This window comes from Argiope bruennichi, chromosome 4, assembly GCF_947563725.1.
Source record: "Argiope bruennichi chromosome 4, qqArgBrue1.1, whole genome shotgun sequence".
NCBI classification, from domain to species: Eukaryota; Metazoa; Arthropoda; class Arachnida; order Araneae; family Araneidae; genus Argiope; species Argiope bruennichi.
The window spans coordinates 112,788,984-112,808,456 of NC_079154.1; the positions used below are offsets into that span (position 1 = coordinate 112,788,984).

Here is a 19,473-nt window from a genome sequence, read left to right on the forward strand (position 1 = left end):
TTTACACTGCGTTTTTCTACAATTTTTAAACGCTTTTTCTTTCGTTTGTAAGTAATCTATACTTATATATAAAGCTCAATGTGTGTGTGTGTGTGTGGGTGTGCTCTACAGAAAAGACCATTTGACCTACAGCTACCAAATTTGGTACGTGTATACCTTAGGTCAGAAATGTGCACCTGGGGTCTCTTTTTTGAATTTTTAATTAGAATTTTAATTATTAATTAAAAACTAACTTTCCCGCCAAAAAAATCCTTTCATTTTCCCCACCGCCAAATGAGTAAGGCTTCAGTTATTTTTTCCCCCAACAGCAATGAGGCTAGGGCTAACATTTTTCGGCCGATTATTTAAATGATTCTGTTTATTTTCTTAATGTTTGATGCATTTAAAATTAAACATCGTTAATGATTCTGATTCATTCTGAAGTACTTTTGAATTAAAATAAAAAAGATTAAAGAAAATTAAAATTTCTAATCTACATAGCGTTACCCCAACTGGCGTAGAAAAATTCACGCATTTGCGTTACCTTAACTGGCGTTGAAAATTCACGCATGCGCATTGTATTCTGATTATTTACATTTCAACGGAAGCGGACTCGATTTGAATTATTTTTAGGTTAGTTCTATGCTTTTGTAATTAAATTGTATTTATGTTAGTTTAAGTACATCATTTTTTAAGTAATTTATTTAACCTGTTTTCGACCGATTATTTTAAACGATTCTGTTTATTTTCTTAGTGTTTGATGCATTTAAAATTAAACATTGTTAATTAATATACCTGCTCAAGATGAATCTGAAAAAATTTTGTTGACAAATTCTTGAGATATTACATAAATTAAGAAAGATATTCTTTAATGCCCATAAGGTTTAAATGCTCAGTGACTCTGTTTTCAATAATCATATTACAAAAAAAAAAAAAAAATGCTTTTTTTTCAGTAAAAAATATTATTATATTAATTGCAGATTAATCATTTCCACTTTAATTTAAAGTATAAATTCTACGGGAGCTAACAGAAAATTGGAGAGATACAGATTACGTTATGACTGAAGGCCTCTATAATATTATGAGTGAATTGAAATTTGAAGTTTTAAAATATTTTAATGAAGAAATTATTAAAGTAGGAATTGCATAAAATAGTTAATTATTAAGATTTTAACGAGCATTAAGATTAGCGAACCGGCTGGTCGCCAAAGGCGGCTAATTAATAAATAAAGCAGGAAAAGATTGAAAATATAAGTGTTTTAACTCAATATTTAAATTTTTAAAAGACTTTTTTTTAAAAACGATTCGTCAAAATCTCGAGTTCGATTTTTTTTTTTTTTTTTTTTTTTTAATGTCAAAACTTGTTTTACATTTCATACACAAGAAAGTGATAGAAATTAATTTAAACCATTCATATTATCTTTTATTCGGTCTTTTCGAATTACCACCTCTGAAATTAATTTATCGGTGGCCACTGTGCCGTCCAATTAATCGCATAATTCAGAGTTCACTGTATTTTACTGAAATTATTTCACGGAATTAAATAACGCATAGTAATAATTCTTTCTTTCAGACGTTCCATCAGACTATCAACGATTCCCAGCTACTTATAATTATTCAAACAACTTTAAGTCAAACTAAGCTGCTGAAACCAGATCCGTCTTGGAACGATTATTTCCTGGTGCCTCTTTCCCCACCCTCTTTCTACACGCTTCGTTAGCACCCCAGAGAATCTTCTGCAAGATTCATTTCCTCTCCAAAGGCTCGGCAACCCCCCCTTTTCACTGCGGAGCGGCGAAATTGAAATCAAACTGGTGGACACGTCCCTCGACGTTTCTCATTTCCGCCTCCATCCGACTGCAGCGTAATCCCATTCGGCAACAGCTACGAAAGATTGAGATCGGCTTTTCATCTGCGATGGCTTGTTTCTTTTTCTTCAAAAAGTCTTGCAGTGTGTATACGACGAGCGCTGCCCGATGTCGGAGATTTCTTCCGACGATCCTCTCTCCCTTTCCAATTAGATTTCATCCCTATCCTTCTTCCGAGACGAGGGCTTTTTTCCTTGTTTTCTTGTCGTTCGCGTCGACTTGTTTTTTCTTGCAGCTGGATTTCGGAATTCCTATCTTTTTCTGATGCTTCCGAAGCTGAAGAAGGAAGTGATGTCTGCCTGAGATGTATCAAGAATTGCCTATAGTTTTTGTCAGCTTTATTTTTTGATGGTTCAGAGAAGATATCTTGAATAATTCGTAATAAAAACAACTCTTCATGCGTGCGAGAAACAGCATGGAATAGAAAGTTCTGAGTTTCCAAGTTCTGATTAAAAATGTGACTTTTGGTTCGTTTCTGCTTGAATTAGAATTCGTCTCAATTTCATCATGCCATCCAATTCCGAATTGAAGCTATTTTGTCTTTTATATTAATTTGTATATTTATGACACTAGAGCAACCAAGACCGTCATTTTGAGGGATTTTAAAACTTCATGCTTAAAAATTTTAATATAATTTACGTATTGTTCTAGAAATGTATGACGACTTTTAATGAAGTATAAGAACAATTACATATTCTTATTCAATTTCCACTCAGTCATTTTAACTTCCATAATCAGCATGAGCTACACATATTTATACCAAGATCCGTCAAAATTTCGTTTTTTTTTTTTGTTGCAATTTCTAAGTTTATAGTATTTTATGAATCATCTATGCAATGATGGACATCAATATACGTATTTACATTCATTTACATAGCGCTTTCAAACACTTTCTGGAAAAATTTTAATAAAATTTTTCATATGAAATTGATTGATCCAAAGTGTTTGGCAGCCATTATAATGGAATCTATTTTATTCTGATTATGATTCAATTTAGAACTAAAAGCTCCAACTGGATATCCTATAAATGCAAATACAAATTGTTTTTCTTGTTTTTTTATTAATAATTAATGATTTTTTGTATTAAATGTTGTTTTTGTAAAATTATATTGTTTTATTTACATAAACTAAGCCAAAAATTACAATGGAAACTATGATGATCAAAAATATGCTTCATCAAAGATAGCTAAACAACAAAGTAATGGACGATACATTTGTAAGTCGTTATTCCAACAAATTTCTTATATAAAGTTTCAATTTATCAACTGCAGTATCATCTGATGGAGTACATTAAAAACTATGTCGCCGATAAATTCTAATTTTGTTCAATTCTATACCCGTTCTTTCTATGTAAACAGCACCTTTTTATCTTAAGTCGCTTCCTAGAATTTTAAGATTGTTCCGAATTTTCGAAACACTCTGTGTGTGTATATATTATATATATATATTATTATTATTAACCGGTACAAATAAAAGTATTCAGAAAAATAATAATTTTAAGTTAGAAAAATTTATTTATTTAAGCGGATATACTCTTTTAAACACGAACCGGTAAAATTCGAAATGAAGCCTAACTTACCTTTAAAACCTCATTTGCACCTTTTCATTGATTTTTCCAAATTCAGTATCAATTACTTCCACAATAAAATATCGAATGATCCACAACCTAAAAGAAAAATGCCGAAAATTTATAACCATAGTTTGAAAGAAAATAATAGAAAAGATAGACAGAAAAGTTATAATTTTTTTCTGCTTCATATAAAAAAAAAGATAAAACTCAGATTTATCGTATTGAAATTTTAATGTGATAATGCCCCAAGGCCGCCATTCTATGAATTGCCCCAGCATGAAACGATATATATGATTAAATAGCGCGCAAACTGCTTTAAAGGGCAGATCGTAGGACCCCAAGAGATTAAAGAAAGCCTTTTCAAAATTTTAGTTATATTCTTAAATAAAAATTAAATTAATTTTTCCCTTAGAGCATATTTACATTTCAAGAGTTATTTTTATTACACTTTAAAGTTAACATAATTTTTTATCAATTTCATGTACGTACAAGTTTTTTTTTGTAATTTTCCAAAATATTTTCAAATGAATTTCATAAAAATATTTTCCATTAGTATATATTTTCCATTATTATATTAAATATTTTCCATTCCTGTAAGAATTGAATTACTTATAATGTATCCGAGCCTTCTCAAGATAATCACAGTACATTATATACTGCTTTTTCCTCTTTAAAAACAGTTTCTGCTTTATGTTAAGCAAATATAAATACCGAATGGTAGATGTAGCAGATATAATTGTCCAAAAAATATGCGGCATCATACTTCCAGTTTAAATAAATAAGTAAATTGACAAAAAAGTTATTAGAATTCTTTGAAACCTTTTGCAAAAAATAAAATTAAAAAAACAGAGACAAGAGCTACAGGGGCCGTTTCCAACAACTTTTACGACTTTTCGAGGAAATATTTAAGATAAATATTTCTTTTTTAAAGTTCCGATTTCATTAAAATATAACAAAAACTATATTTCGTGAATATTTCAATTATTTAGCTGACAATATTATTCACATTTAATAAAATACTATTGAGGTAGAGATTCTTTAAAATTAGGTAAATGCCGCTGCGCAAAAATAATAAATTAATTTTTAATTAAAACGTGAATTAATATACATGAATTCACTGTCACATGATAAACGTTAAACGCCCATGCCATTTTACAACTTACTTCACGTTATCTTGCACTAAGACACATCTTTTTTCCTTTTTTTACCCTTTTCCACACTCGATGGATTCAAAAATTTAGTTTACACAGAGCAATTTGATATGTACTACTCTAACATGAATTCACTCCACTAAGGAGAAGAACCAAAACAAAAATTATAGCGCGTTTTATTACTTCCTTTATGTCACATACACATCCTACTTCCTCGGTTAGATGTCCCACCAGAAGGAATCAAAACAAACTAGCGCAGTGTCAACATCTTGGGTCAACAATGCAAAGGAGTATGTGTGTGTGTGTGTGTGTATATTATATATATATATATATATATATAAAGAAAGATATGTTCTATAAAGTACCTTTGGGAGTCGCTTGCAATTCAGTTCAGCTATATTAACGTCCCGTTTTAAAGCAACATTAGAGCTATTTTTGGACGTTAGTAATTTTGGGCCGCGATCAGATGACGAGGATGACACTTGAGCTGGAACTTCCCCTCTCCAAACTTCTGCACGTTTTGCCTCGACAGATTTAGCGTACACCAGATCCGCTTACAGGACGGTTCTTCGTTTGGAATCGGGTCTCGAGCCTGAAACCCTCCCGTTCCGAAGCCGAAACCTTACTACTAGGCCACTGCCGCCCTTAAATTTGGGAGTCGCATGTCAACTGCGGTTCCAACTTTTTTTCGATGAGCTCAGTCAATTCATTTTTGTTAACAAAATATCCCTTTAACAAACATGACCAGATGTCACTTTAATGAACATAACATAAGATTTAAAAACTGGGTGAGCTAAAATATAATATAGGACTGGAAATGGGTCTAAATGAAAGTGGCAAAATGACTATGGGGAAAGCAGATATTACATTTTCTAACGATTTCAACCTCAAATTGCATTGCACATGATCAAAGTGCTGTTGCTACATGCTCGAGTTGGATTTTTAAAATTAACCTTTAAGTTTAAAATAAAGTTCCTGAGGTTCCAAATCATTTTTAAATTGCCAGGTTTATATAAATAGAATCCACATTTCTCTTAATTGCACGATTTTTTTTTTCGTCATTGTTATTTTAACCACCCTCGCAGAAGAAAAAAAAATGAAACCCATCAGTTTTATTAGCCGTTACATTTCCGACCCACTTAAATTTAAAAGCCCAATATAACGAGTCTCTAAATCATGACACGGCAATTAAAACCAGCGAAGCGCAATGCATACCTTCATATTTCTAGAGAAAACAATTAAGGAAAAAATGTTTTGTTCCCATCTTAAATTTAAGTAGGTCACTAAAAAATAAAAACCACCGCTCCACGCACAAAGCTTGCAACGAAATGACATTAACGCAAAAACGAGTAAACTTCCATTTTAGTGTCAAAAAGTGGTGGACATTAACTTTCGAAATGAAAGGCCTCCTGCACTCGGCGGTGCAGAGGATACGCATATTCGAATAAAAGAACCATTCACAATGTTATTTGGGAGGTTCACTTTCGAAAAGGGTATGTCCGCCAGAGATGAATTCACGTGATAAACGTTTTCCCACACGCTTCATAAACCGAGCAGTGAAAACACCGAGAAGGTTCTTATTATTCCTCGCACACAAATCGCCAGTTAAATGCACAGAGCGTTGCCTTTCAACGCTCGCAACGTAATTGTGGAGAGAGTTCCAAATGTTTTTCTGACTGTAACCGTGAAATCTGACAAACAAAACGTAATATTCGAAAGTGCTGAAGTAAAGATCAAATGCATAATAAAAGGCGGAGATTCTGTAGTGTTAGAATTTATATTATATATATATATATATATATATATATATATATATATATATATATATATATATATATATATATATATATTATGAGACTGAAATGTAAATATATCAAAGTAAGAAATGCAGAAAAACCGAACATAGGGGAAAAAACCATCGAACCATTAACTTTTATTAAATATTCTAAAATATAAAAATTTCTGCAGAAGACCACATAAACTCTTCTTCCTACATAAACAATATGCTTTATGATGCTGCTTTTCAATACGATGGACATAAATTGTACTGTCTGGGTTTAAAAAGCGACATTTTCTAGAAAATATTCAGGGAAAAAAAAACAATATTTCCCGACTATTTATTTTATTTATTAACTATTACATGAAATATTTCCAGAAGTAAATCTGGAAAATCTTCCATTGAAATCAATCGACCGACAAGTTACTCGAGCTGAACATTTTTTTTTTTTAAATCACTGAGACGATGTCCAATTTAAATAGCCTATTTTTGAGAATATCTTCAAAATTTATAATTTAAATTGCATTTATGTAATGCTAATGTTATGTAATGTAATGTTACCGTTAAAGTATAAAATCCTTATTTCACAAAAGAGGAATTCTATGAAATAACTATATTATATACTTTAACTATAACATATATATTTAAATTTAGAATGTATTATCAGTAAAATGAAGAAAACCGTTTTAAAAATTTCAGTTTGCTAATATGCGCCAGAAAGGTAATACGACGAGTCCCCACGTTTTATATCCTTTTGAGACTCCACCCCCACCCTCTCCATAAAAGACCATTTTCGGAATGATATTTGTCTAAAAACGCTAACTCAAGGCACAAACACATTAAGGAAGGAGCTAGATACAGCAAATTTGATCTAGTACAGGTATCTAATTCTGAAACCAAAATTAGACACCTGTACTAGATTTTAGACAAAATTCGTAAAAGGAAAATATATTTATCTAGATAAATGTTAGCACAACTCTAAAAAGAAATAAGTTATTTGGATGAATTTATGTATACTGTTTGATATCATGAGAAATGTCGATTTGGATCACATTTTTGCACCATTTTTATCAGTTAGTATGCCCATTCCTATGAGTGTAGATACGATATTTCAGGAACAGTAGAGACGTGAATTTTAGAACTCGATCTTTAAATCAAAATTGTAGATGCTCATTTTGGATACATATTTTCTAAGAATTGGTCAGCAATAGAGATCAAAATTGTATAATGGGGATGTGAAACTCCTAGTACGGTGGTTGGTTCTTGCCATCCTGGAGTAGGACGTGCCTCCTATGGGAGAGGTTGTAACGTGGCCAGTGATGGCCATTAAAGACTTAACCATAGTTCCCGCCTACGCTGTCGTGGCTTTCGGATCATTCAATTTAAGCGAACACCTTCGAGTGGGTAGGGATGGTTCAAGCATACTTACTCATATGGGCTGGCATGCGCGTCACGCACGCAAAAATAAAACTTATATCAAGTATACAAGAAAGTCTGGAGAATTCCTCTAGCTCCAATTCAAATAATACTTGTATAAAAATATGAGTTCAAATTCAAATAGGTTCATTCATTTTTTTTTTCAATCAATATAGGAAATAAGAACAAATCACAGTTGTATAATCTGATTCAAATTATGTAACAAAGCATGTAGCAACAAGCCATCTTATCATTAAACGAGGTATTTCTCATCAAGGTTGCAAGATCGAGGTTCTGCATTCTTTTAAATGTGTGAGAGAGGGCATGTAGACCTTCAGGGACATGCGGATTGTGATCGTGATATTCACAATTTTTATTATCTGTGAATATTAAGCGAGAGGAAAGTCGATTAGGCTTGATGTTCATTTCTATGAATAAATTAGTAAATCAAAGAAAGTAGCTGAAGCAGGTAGAGTTTGTGATTCTTTCAGACAAATTTGAGTGCAGATGTTGCAAAGATTTGGAAAGAAATTAATTAAAAATTATAATTAATATGTAAATCAAAGTAAATTCCTCAACCTTGACAATTCTGTGACATCGTTATCTTTAGAATCGGTATTTCTTTGTATCAGGTGAATAGAATGAGTTTTTACTACTCATTTACAATCGAATCAGAATCTAAAGCAGCCACAGACTAGTTAGCTGTTTCATGCTGCTCTAGATTTAAGAAATGAATCGTCATAAATCTTAACTAATAATAAAAATGAATCTGTTCTGATGTTTTAGAGGTTAGACCACATGACCTACAGCTACCAAATTTGGAGCGTATATATACTGGAGAATAGAAATGAGTAATGTTTTTTGTAATATTAATAATAATTTTTATTAATCAAAACCTGGGCCGAATTTTGCTATTTTTCCGCAATAACTTCTGGAAAGACTATTCCACAAAAGTTACGTTTAAACGCTTCAAAATTTAAATGTCTTTTTAATAATACCAAATTAGACAGACTTTTTTTTTTTTTAATGTCGGCTAATACTTTTTTACTAATAGGTTATATTGTGGCCCCAAAATTCAAATCCCGCGATTTTCACCCAACAGAATCTTAAGGACCTACGATTCTGTTTAATATCGGTTTAATTTACAAGACAAAAAAAAAAAAATCACAATATCGCGATATTTAGAAGGTTAGAAAGTCACAATGTGAAATTTAGAAGATAGATAAATTCCACAATTACGCTTTTTTGTAGCACTAAAATATCATTAATTGGTCTTTATTAGATAGGTCCATTTACACAATGAAGAGAATATATATGTAAGACAGATTAAATAACCTAGCATTAATATCAGACAGTTTAGTGGTATCATGGAGATGAAGTTATATCTCAAAGATTTAACAGAAATTATATTTAAATAATATTCTGAGAAAGCCAACTGATCGCTACTGATGGCTGGGAAAAATAACTGTATCGTCCAATCAACCATTCGAACAAAATCTAAGCAATTACATATTAAGAATATATACATATATACTTTTAAATGCTTCAAAATTTAAATGTCTTTTTAAGGATACCAAATATATATATATGCATTATTTTATGTGAAACTGAATGCAGGTTCGAAGACAGTGAAAAGACTTTTTACATTTTTAAATTAATTTTAATATCCATTCCGGGAAAGCATAATTATTTACAAGCAGAGACGCGGACAAGGCACGTCCGCCACAGCGCGACACAAAAGCAGAAGTGGGAAAGAAGAGAGAAATAAATTATCCCTTGTCTTATATAACATGAGATATGGACAGGGAAAATAATTTTTTACAGTGCCAATATATTATTAAGATTCTGATAGGGATTTCTGACGCATGTCAATCACATGTAAAGGAAACACAGGGACCTTTTAAAAAGAATGTGCTTACTGGACAGTTTTCTATCCCTTCACGCGGAGCGTGTGAATGTTACGTTTTTAGCCGATTCAGCAATTTTATAAAGCTTCTCTTGAATTAATTAAGCAGAGAAAGTAGAATTGGACGAAGAAATAAGAGAATGAACTTACTATGGACTAAATTAAGATAAAATCTTGGAAATTAATTAAATTGAAATTAAGAGTTTAAAATATCATTACATATTATATATATATAAGGTCTATTCAACGTTATTTATAATTTCAATGCTCTTCATTTTTCAGAACGACATCGAAAAATGAAATGAAAGTATAACTATGTGATATACTTTTATGAAACTTTTACATACTTTTATGGAATTATAAATTCTCCCATGAGCTCAGAAAAAACTGTTCGAGTATTGGATTAAACAAATAAGAATGCAAAATTCAAAAGTGCTTCATGCCAAGGATCATTAAGAGATGCTTCATTTCTGCTCGTTAGAAAAAGATTTTATTTATGCAAAAAAGTTTTGTTTTGCTTTGTTTATGTGTGGATGTGCCCGAAAAAAAACCCCCACTCTTTAACTCTTTTAGTCAAAATGCGCTGACCACTCTCAGGTACACCAGTGATTTAATTTATTATAATTATTAAATATCATCCGAATTTATGGGAATCTTTAATATATTCTCATACTGTAGAAATACAATGGTATATCGAGATCAAAATTGTTGACGCTAGTACTACTTTATGTACATTTCGTTTAAGACAGAGTAAAAAGCCATAAAAACGAATGGCCCTTCAAGCTCCTCTTCATTTACTCTCCATCAGACGAAACATACGAACGGCAGCCGATTCATTAAGGGTGGAAAATCCATTGTGTTACAGTCCTCCATTCCCCTGCACTGTACAAATGAATGCTCGCGAATTATTGCTTCCTATTTTCGCATTCGTGCAGGTAGAAAACGATCGCAATCAATTGAAATTAAAAGATTTTTTCATTTAAAATCAATTACGGAGGAAACGAGGATGGGAGAACGATGCGTAATGGGAAAATAACTAGCAAGTAAATCTTGCTAATGAATGATGATATAATTCAGAGAGTGAGCTCGACTAAAAAAAAAAACTTATATTCCTGAGGGGGAAAAAATAAGTAGCAAAACATTCTGGAAATAGAAATAAATGATGGACGGATGGAAAATTTCAATAATGGTTCACTCAAATAGGTAGAGTACAAGGAAAAAAAAAAAAAAAAAAAAAAAGGGAAAGAAAAAAAAAATCATTCAATATAAAAACTTCTCTTTTTTTCTTTCCTTATTGCTTTAGAATTGGATGCCCTCCAAAGAATCTTCTACCTGCGTCAAAGTAAAAAGTTTGTGATCGAGTTTTGGATACATTCATTCTGGATGCCCCTTTTAAATGGGAACGTTTTGAATTTTTGAATCAATACTTTCATTCGAGGGTGCGCTGGAGAGGTAATGATTCATAGAAGCGATTTGGAAAACTTCGAAAAAAAAGTTGAGAATATTTATCTTCTTCAGGAATATAACAGCCGTATGTCAATTATGCGACATTTCTTAACAGAGCATCGATCCATTCTTTTAACTAAAATTTTTCCAGCGGAATCTTCTAGAAAGTGAATAGGATCTGAACCATTACAAGATGAATTGAAATGAAGAAAGGAAGCAGTAAATGAGATTTAAAAAATCTAATCCAAAATCGGTGTTCCATGAGAATCACTATCGAAGTCTGGATTATTTCACGTTATTTCAGATGAAATAATATTTTTTCTTAAAAAATAAATGAATTATTCTATAAAAGGAAATCAATTGTTCTATAAAAAACAACGTGAAATGTTAGACGTCCAAACAAATTGACTTTTGTTACATGCGACTGAACAATTTATGCAAAAATAAATTTTAAAAAAATTGTTCAAATTTTTGCATTAAGCTGCAGTGTAGAGCAATCTACTACGGGCAACTCCATATTGATATTGTTACGAATCTGTGATGCGGCTTCCCAGCCTAGTTGGTTCCATAGAAGGTCCCAGAGCTTGGCGACGAATTTGGCGACTTTGGCGCCAAAAATAGATTATACCCGAAACATCGAGAATTTTCCCGAGCCGTCCAGTAGGAATCGAGATATGCCTCGAACGTTCCTGATTGATTGAGAGACTTCTAGCCCCGCCCCGTGAGACCTATAAAACGAGTTGCAGCTGCCGGGGAGTCGTCGTCCTTAATGTAATTATTATTTTCACGCTACTTATACAAAAGATATTGGAAGTAGGATACTTCCCAACACGTTGGAAGACAGCAACGGTGGTCCCAATTTTTAAGCCAGGAAAGGACCCCACAAATCCTTCTAGCTACAGACCAATCTCTCTCTTATCAACGCTAAGCAAAATTGCCGAGAGTGTCATTTTAAAAAGATTAAATACACACCTAGTAGAAAACAACTTACTGTGTCCGGAACAATTCGGGTTCAGGCCGAACCTCTCCACGACACACCAACTCGCCAGAGTATCCGAATACATCACTGAAGGATTTGCTAACAAACAGAAATCAGGAGCTGTCTTCCTAGACATCCAGAAAGCGTTCGATCGTGTGTGGATCAATGGTCTTATTTTTAAGCTAATTGAGAATCAGATTCCAGGCTATCTGATTCGTATATTAGAATCATACCTCACCGATCGTTCCTTTAAAGTCAGAGTAAAACAAGAACTATCGGATACAAAACCCATAAGTGCAGGAGTACCGCTGGGCTCAAAACTGGGACCTGTGTTATTCTCAATCTATATTAACGATATGCCCAAGCAATTCAACACGATGTTGTGCTTGTACGCAGATGACACAGCCATACTGGCCAAGAACAAAAATCCTAAATACGTGCACATTGCACTCAATAGACACCTACACAAGTTGGAGGATTGGTTCCAGAAATGGAAAATTGAAATCAATGCCTCCAAAACGGAGGCGGTTATGTTTCACAAATCCCAAAAACAACCGGATTTCCCCAAGCTGACCATTAAAAATAACCCCGTCCCGTGGTCTCAGGAAGCTAAATATCTAGGAGTAATACTTGACAGGAAATTAACCTGGAAAAAACACTTTAATTATGTCAGGGACAAGTTCCGAGCTCAGTCGCGTAAATTTTTCCCATTAATAGGCCGGAACTCAAAAATGCATAGGGATACAAAAATGCTTATCTTTACAGCCTATTTGCGTCCAGTACTCACATATGCATGCCCCGTTTGGGGTTATGCCGCAAAATCCAACCTAAAAATAATCCAACAGCAACACAACCAAGTAATAAGAACAATTTGCAAAGCCAGGCGATTCATGAGAACCGTCGATGTCTGCAATGCACTAAATTACCCCACCTTTACTGAAACCATCAAACAACTTTCAACTAAATTTTACAATAGTATGGATATTAATGAAAATGAAGCAATAGCCCAGATTACCAAATACACCCCAGATATTAAAATTAAAAGACCCCGAAATGTGCTACTCCTGCAATAGCCCCACACTACTGAACATAGTACCCATGACACACCCAGCCCACCCAGCAAAGAAACGTTTCCTATTCGCCACCCGGGAACAGTAGCCTAGCCTCGAAAACGTACAACTCAACTGCTTATAACATCTCTCTGGGTCTTTTCACCACGCACTAGACTGACCCCGCCCCCTGCTGGAACAACGATCTCCTACTGGCTGACCAGGCTCACTCCCGCTCCTACTCCCCTGTTTTCGATCTAGGGTACAACATCAACCGAGATCTCCTGCTCACTCTCCGATCCAGACCCATGCAAACAACTACCCGACCAGCTACCTGCTACAGCTCTCAATTTACCATTCAAGTTAAGGGCATACCACACCGCCAGGCCTTCATTACAAGGATCGTGGAGATAGTCTTGCTGCGCAAGGCGGGTGCTCCGTTAAACCTACCAAATTCCCGGGGAGTCGTCGTGAATTGAGTAGTCGTAGTCGGACGCGACGGAGAAGAGTAGTCGGAAGCAACAGAGAAGAGTGGTTGGAATCGACGGTGAAGAACTGGTATTCCAGCGACGGAGTCAAGCTAGTGCTGAACTAAGCTGTGCGCTACTGTCTGCAGTAGAGTCTTGTTGTATGCTGCACGTCTCGGCTGAAGATAATCGTCTTCTATGCTGTATATAGTTGTCGTTTTTGTGCTGTCCTGTGTGTCTTCGTGTAAATAAACGTCGTTGTTTCTTTTTCTACTGCCGGCTGCTGATTGAGCGTTCTCCACACCATATAACTTCCACTATCCAAACGAACCCATGAAATTTCGTAACAATATTATGTGTAATTTATTGCAAATTTTATTTCCACGTTGTTCAATGATTTCGCTAATTAAAGTGTTCCATCACAGCATTGCACATTCTATAGCAAACGATGATGTATAAAACGTACACAGCTATGTGATTCTTCAAGACAAGATAAATGTAACTTATATTACTTCGCAAAAATTTGAATAAAGACGCCGTCTTGTGCATTTTCAATAACTTCGACTCCAACTGTAATTGACCAGTTGTAACTATGGTAAAAATAAAAAGAGTAAACTCCTTGAACCACACGTATCAAGGATAACAAAATAAAATTTGGAGTGGAAATTGTGACCGTCGTTAGTCTTTCGGTTAAATGAAATAACCAATTTTGCATATACCGCTATATTATATTTGGCAACAAACATTTGATTTTACTTCTCGGCAGAAATCGAAAAACCCGTGGTTGAAATAGTATGTAAGACAAAATTGGCAATATTTAGATGAATTAATACAATGGTACTCCAATTACCTCATGTTTATTTAATGACCAATTCGCGATCAGTGGCGGTTCATCAGTTTAGAAACGAAGAGTGGTGCAAAAAATATTTCACAAGAAAACATAACTAATTTCAATTCCTAAAAATAGCTTTACCACCAGAATTTTTAATTGCATATCAGAAAATAATCGCCGCGTGTTTTTGTTTTTTTTAATCGGCGATTTGTAATAAGGGGAAAAAAAAGATGTAACATTCAATAAAACAACATTAAAGTAAAAAAAAAATGAAAAACCTGAAAATTAACTAAATAATATTTAAAAAAGTTAAAAAGAAGAGAATAACAAGTAAACACAGGTCAACCTTGCATAAGTGAGAAACAAAGGTTAAAAAAAGCATGATACACATGGCCATGCACTAGTCCCTGATTTCAATGGCAGGAAACTTATTTTCGTCTGCAGTACTGCATCGCGGACATGGCGCAGAAAAAAAAATCCAAAATAAAGAATTATTCCACATTTAAAAAAAAAAAAAAAATCTGCAGAGGGCAGAATACATTTGCCCTCACCTATACATAGAAATATGTATAATATCGGTGCTTAAGACTTATAGAAATGCATACTTGCATAACTAATATTTTGCCCTTTTAAAGACATTTGAATACATCAAATTTCATCCAGAAGGTTTCTTCGATTTAGTTTCAAAGGAAAAATTGACTATTAAGCAAAAATGAAACATGAATTCAAAAAATGATATTTTATCATAATCGTTGTCCAATTTTTTTTTTCAATAAAATTAACAACAAAAAAAAATGGTTTTCAAAAACACTTTTTTATAAGTACGCTAAAAAAAGAATTATTTTGATTTCATTTTTTCGTGCTCTCTTGAATTTAACTTATCATGGAATATTTTTGGACAATATTTAACTATTAATAATTGGACAATATTTAACATATCATGGAATAAATTTTTGCTAAACTATTTAACAAATGCCGCTATTTGTATGAACTTAAAATAAAGTGTTAACATCAAATATCAACATTTAAAAACTTTAGCAAATGAGGAGATGTATAAATATCGATTATAAACAGCATTATACATACAGCAAATTTACATTATATCTTTACAAACCTGGAACAGGTCGAGTTAAATAAAAATGCATAAAAATCTCCTTTTTTCCATTCGTTTTAAATATAGCGAGCGACTAACAAATATTGTCATTGTGTTTTGAAACAGAACAACGATTCTAAACTAAATGTCTTTAACTACAATAATGCAACTTTAACACTGTTTCCAACCCATCTATAAGGGCCGCGGTGGTAAGGTCTCGGCTTGTGAGACGTAGGGTTTCAGGTTCGAGACCCGATTCCACCGAAGAACCGTCGTGTAAGGGGGTCTGTTGCACCTCAAATCCGTCACGCCAAACGGCCTCCCGCTGGTGTGGTGTGGAGAGGGGGGTGCCAGCTCAGGTGTCGTCCTCGTCATCTGACCGCGGCTCAAAATGACGAGGTCCGTCACAAAATAGCCAGTGTTGCTTTACAACTGGATGTTAATATAACTAAACTAAACAAAAAAAAAACACGACCCTTCTATAAAACAAATTCTACTTCAAAAGAATCGCATTCTTTAACAACTTCTATTTTTATAAGGCACGAAATAAATTCATACATTTACCCTGTAATCACGTAATTGCACACTTTTATCCGAAATGAAACCACGATTACTTGTAGCAGCAGGACTATTCATCTCAATAATTTGACTCGTGATTAATATTCGTGCAGAATTCAAATATAATACCAAAAAATTTCAAAACGGAACCACACCTCGAAAACTCGTCTCACGCGAAATCCAGAGATTCGTCAAACGGAAAATAAAAAGAGCGAATAATAATCGAGAATTTCCACTTCGACCAAAACCTTTCATAGTTAGCTGTGATTTAATTTATTATCATAACGTGTGACCACGATTCCACCCATTTCTTTGGCACGGAAAAAATGTCTTATAGGAACACCCCTCAAAAGAACCAGAAACATAGTAACTGTAACGTGCAGTTCTTCTCAAATGCACGCTTTCAGACGATTCACACACGAAACGCACAGCACGGACGGAACGGTTTGAGATAAGCCTTCGATTCACACGCTATTTCATTTTCTTCCGACGTATTGTTGTACTGCTTTTAAGAAGTCTGGAGCGACGAAATGGTGGAGAGTTAAATGGTCAGATGAATGACCATTAGAAACGAAAACATTTATAAAGTTCTTAAAGATTAAACGAAATACCGCCACCAATCAAATTCGTCAACATCTTGAGTTCGAAATTTTTGACGAATATAATAATACTTTTCTAGTTCGTACACGAGAAAATAAAAACAGATTGGGATAGTATAAAAAAAAATTGGTAATAACTTTAAGTGCAAAAGTGTAGCCAAAAATATTGGGTCATCGCAAAATCTGTGCACATTTGACATTTAACGCAAGAATGTTTTTACTAGTTAACTCTTGATTTGCTCTCTTAAATTACTACTAGAAGTAGCTATCAGATATTTTTTTTTTTTTCATGTTTACAATAAAACATTGTTCATCTGGCAAATTTGAAAAGAAGAGATTGAATCCTTCTTGATAATTATATCGCTTAATACTTTAATACTTTTATTAAGTCTTAAGTCATATATCCTCAATGCTACGAGTATGTTATCATGTACAGAATAAAGTTTCACAATGTGGGACGGCGGAGACAGAGGTTTTCAGGTTTGAAATCCAATTTCACCACTATTTGCCTTGCATGTGGGCCAGATAGATGCATGTTTAAATCTGGCGTGAAAAATCAGACATCCTCCCAAGAGAAAAACATGCAAAATCAAAGACTTTCTAATTATTAAACCAATCTTTAACATTACGAGGTTTGTCAATGGATAAATCTAGTATTGCTTCAGAACAGGATGTTAACTCCTAACATATATAGAAACTGCACAAATATTGTAGAAAATATATGATTTTAATTGTAATTCTAATGGATAATGCATTTAATTCTATAATTATTCTAACACATCGATGTTTGCCGCGCAACATAGACAGCATAAGACTTTTGTGCCATAAATTTCAACACACTAATCCCAACAGAAATATAAGTAGACAAGTTAGAGAGAGATATCATAGAGACATGCAGTAGAAAACTCTTAAATGTTTAATAATCCTCCTTTTTGATCGAGCTAAAGTTGCAAGTAATGGATGACATAGAAACATCTATTATTACAAATAACAAGCAAGAGTGATGCCATCTCCACTTTCATATTTATTATCATGTGAGGACATGATGTTGTTTTGGTTAGGGGGTTTTGAAGCTCGAAAACGCGCAGGCAATGAATAAAGCATAAATGGCAATTTTCATCATCATCTTTTAATCGCATATATTTTTTTACCTGCTTTTACCAGTATTGCATTATTATTATGTATGCTTCTTTGAAAGCAGATGCGTTTTTAAAAGGTACACTTGCTTTTACCAGCATCGCTTTGTTATTAGTATGCTTAGTATGTTATTAGTATTAGTTATTAGTATGTTATTAGTACAGCAGATGCGTTTTTAAAAGGTTGACATAGAACTACGACATCATAGCTGTTATTTCATCACAAAATCAGTCGAGCTCCAAAACTGTTTCTTATGCGTGAATTGTCATCTAATATAGCACAGTGCATCAATTAATTTGGAAGATTCAATGACATGACAATGAACAGGTTGCTACCAGTAGCAAAGAACTGAAACAGCACAGACATTACCAGTACATGCTTTTAGAGCTTTCGGTTATACATTCCCACGGAACCATCCCATATATCACAACTAATCAAGTTCGCCTACCAACGCAGAAATCTACAATCCTCGAAAACAATCGTCCAACTAAAAGCCATACCCATTAATGACACACACTGAGAAGAAAATAGATGCAATTTCCCAGCGGACATGACAAATTCAACAAAAACCCGAGAGTTCACTGACCGCCCAACAAAACTAACTGACCATCTAGCGCGGTGTGACCGCCTGTAGTCGTCACCTACGAGAATAACTTTTGTTTTCGCCTTGGCCGAACTGCAAGGACATGCTAATGAGAGCCCATTCTCCTGTGAGAAAAGAAAGAAAGAAAGAAGAGATCCTGTTTGCTTTTGCCGCTCCGCCGACCGTCTCCTGGCAACCTCGGGTTAAAAAGCTGAGTTCCACCTTTCCCAGCTGTTGGTAATGACCTTCGTTAGAAGCGTTTTCGTTTTCAGCGGGGTTTTCGGAATGGCGTGATTATGGATGTCACCCCGTGTTTCGGAAGACCGTTACACTAATTGCCCAAGGATCGATGCGGAAATATATTATTCATACAAAATGAGAGACGGAAGCTTTGAATAATGCAAATCTATTTTTTTTAATTGGAAATTAGCGCTGGACAGTTTGTATACTCCAAATACATAGAAATAAGATTTACAATATAAGTAAATTCTTAATTTAAAGATAACAAGCAGCAATATTCGATGACGTTCCAAGAAATTTTCATCATTACTGATTCCAGCAGCCTTCGAGGACTAGTTTCTCTTCCACTTTATTAATAGTATTAATGTAGTCTCCACGAATTCTGATGAACGATATCTTATCGAAACAAAAGGAAGCATTATTTTAGATTATACTAACAAAACAAATACATCAGTTTGATTGGTTAACTATACTTGCAAAGTTACGAAATCGGCTCGCTTGTTGAGACTGAGTTACTGGGTTTTCCCTCTTAATGTCTAATTTTGTGAAAACTGTCAAATATGAAAGGCAATGGAGGAGGGGGGGATTAAATGATGACATATCTAGGGGGATATAAGATTTCATACAAATTAAAAATAGCAGAAATCGGAACCTTGGTTATGAGCGATGTTTACTGACTGGCTCTTTAGTTTTGCAAATTACCTTAAATATATAGATATCATAAAGAGCAAAAATTGCTATAGAATATAGTAAAACGTACTTCGATAATAAAGAAATTTTCTTAGTTATTATTTCTTTTAATACTAAACATACAAGCATTTCA

The 19,473-nt window shown here is 33.7% G+C and overlaps 1 protein-coding gene across 1 annotated transcript in view; it reads right to left on the reverse strand.

Annotated features, from left to right (window-relative positions):
* LOC129966669 (hexosaminidase D-like) overlaps nt 1–19,473 on the reverse strand; it is a 285,439-nt gene that overhangs the window by 189,079 nt on the left and 76,887 nt on the right. The window contains exon 3 of the mRNA XM_056081176.1: nt 3,427–3,513. The gene's annotated coding sequence lies outside the window, so the exon portion shown is untranslated. The remainder of the gene's footprint in view (nt 1–3,426; nt 3,514–19,473) is intronic.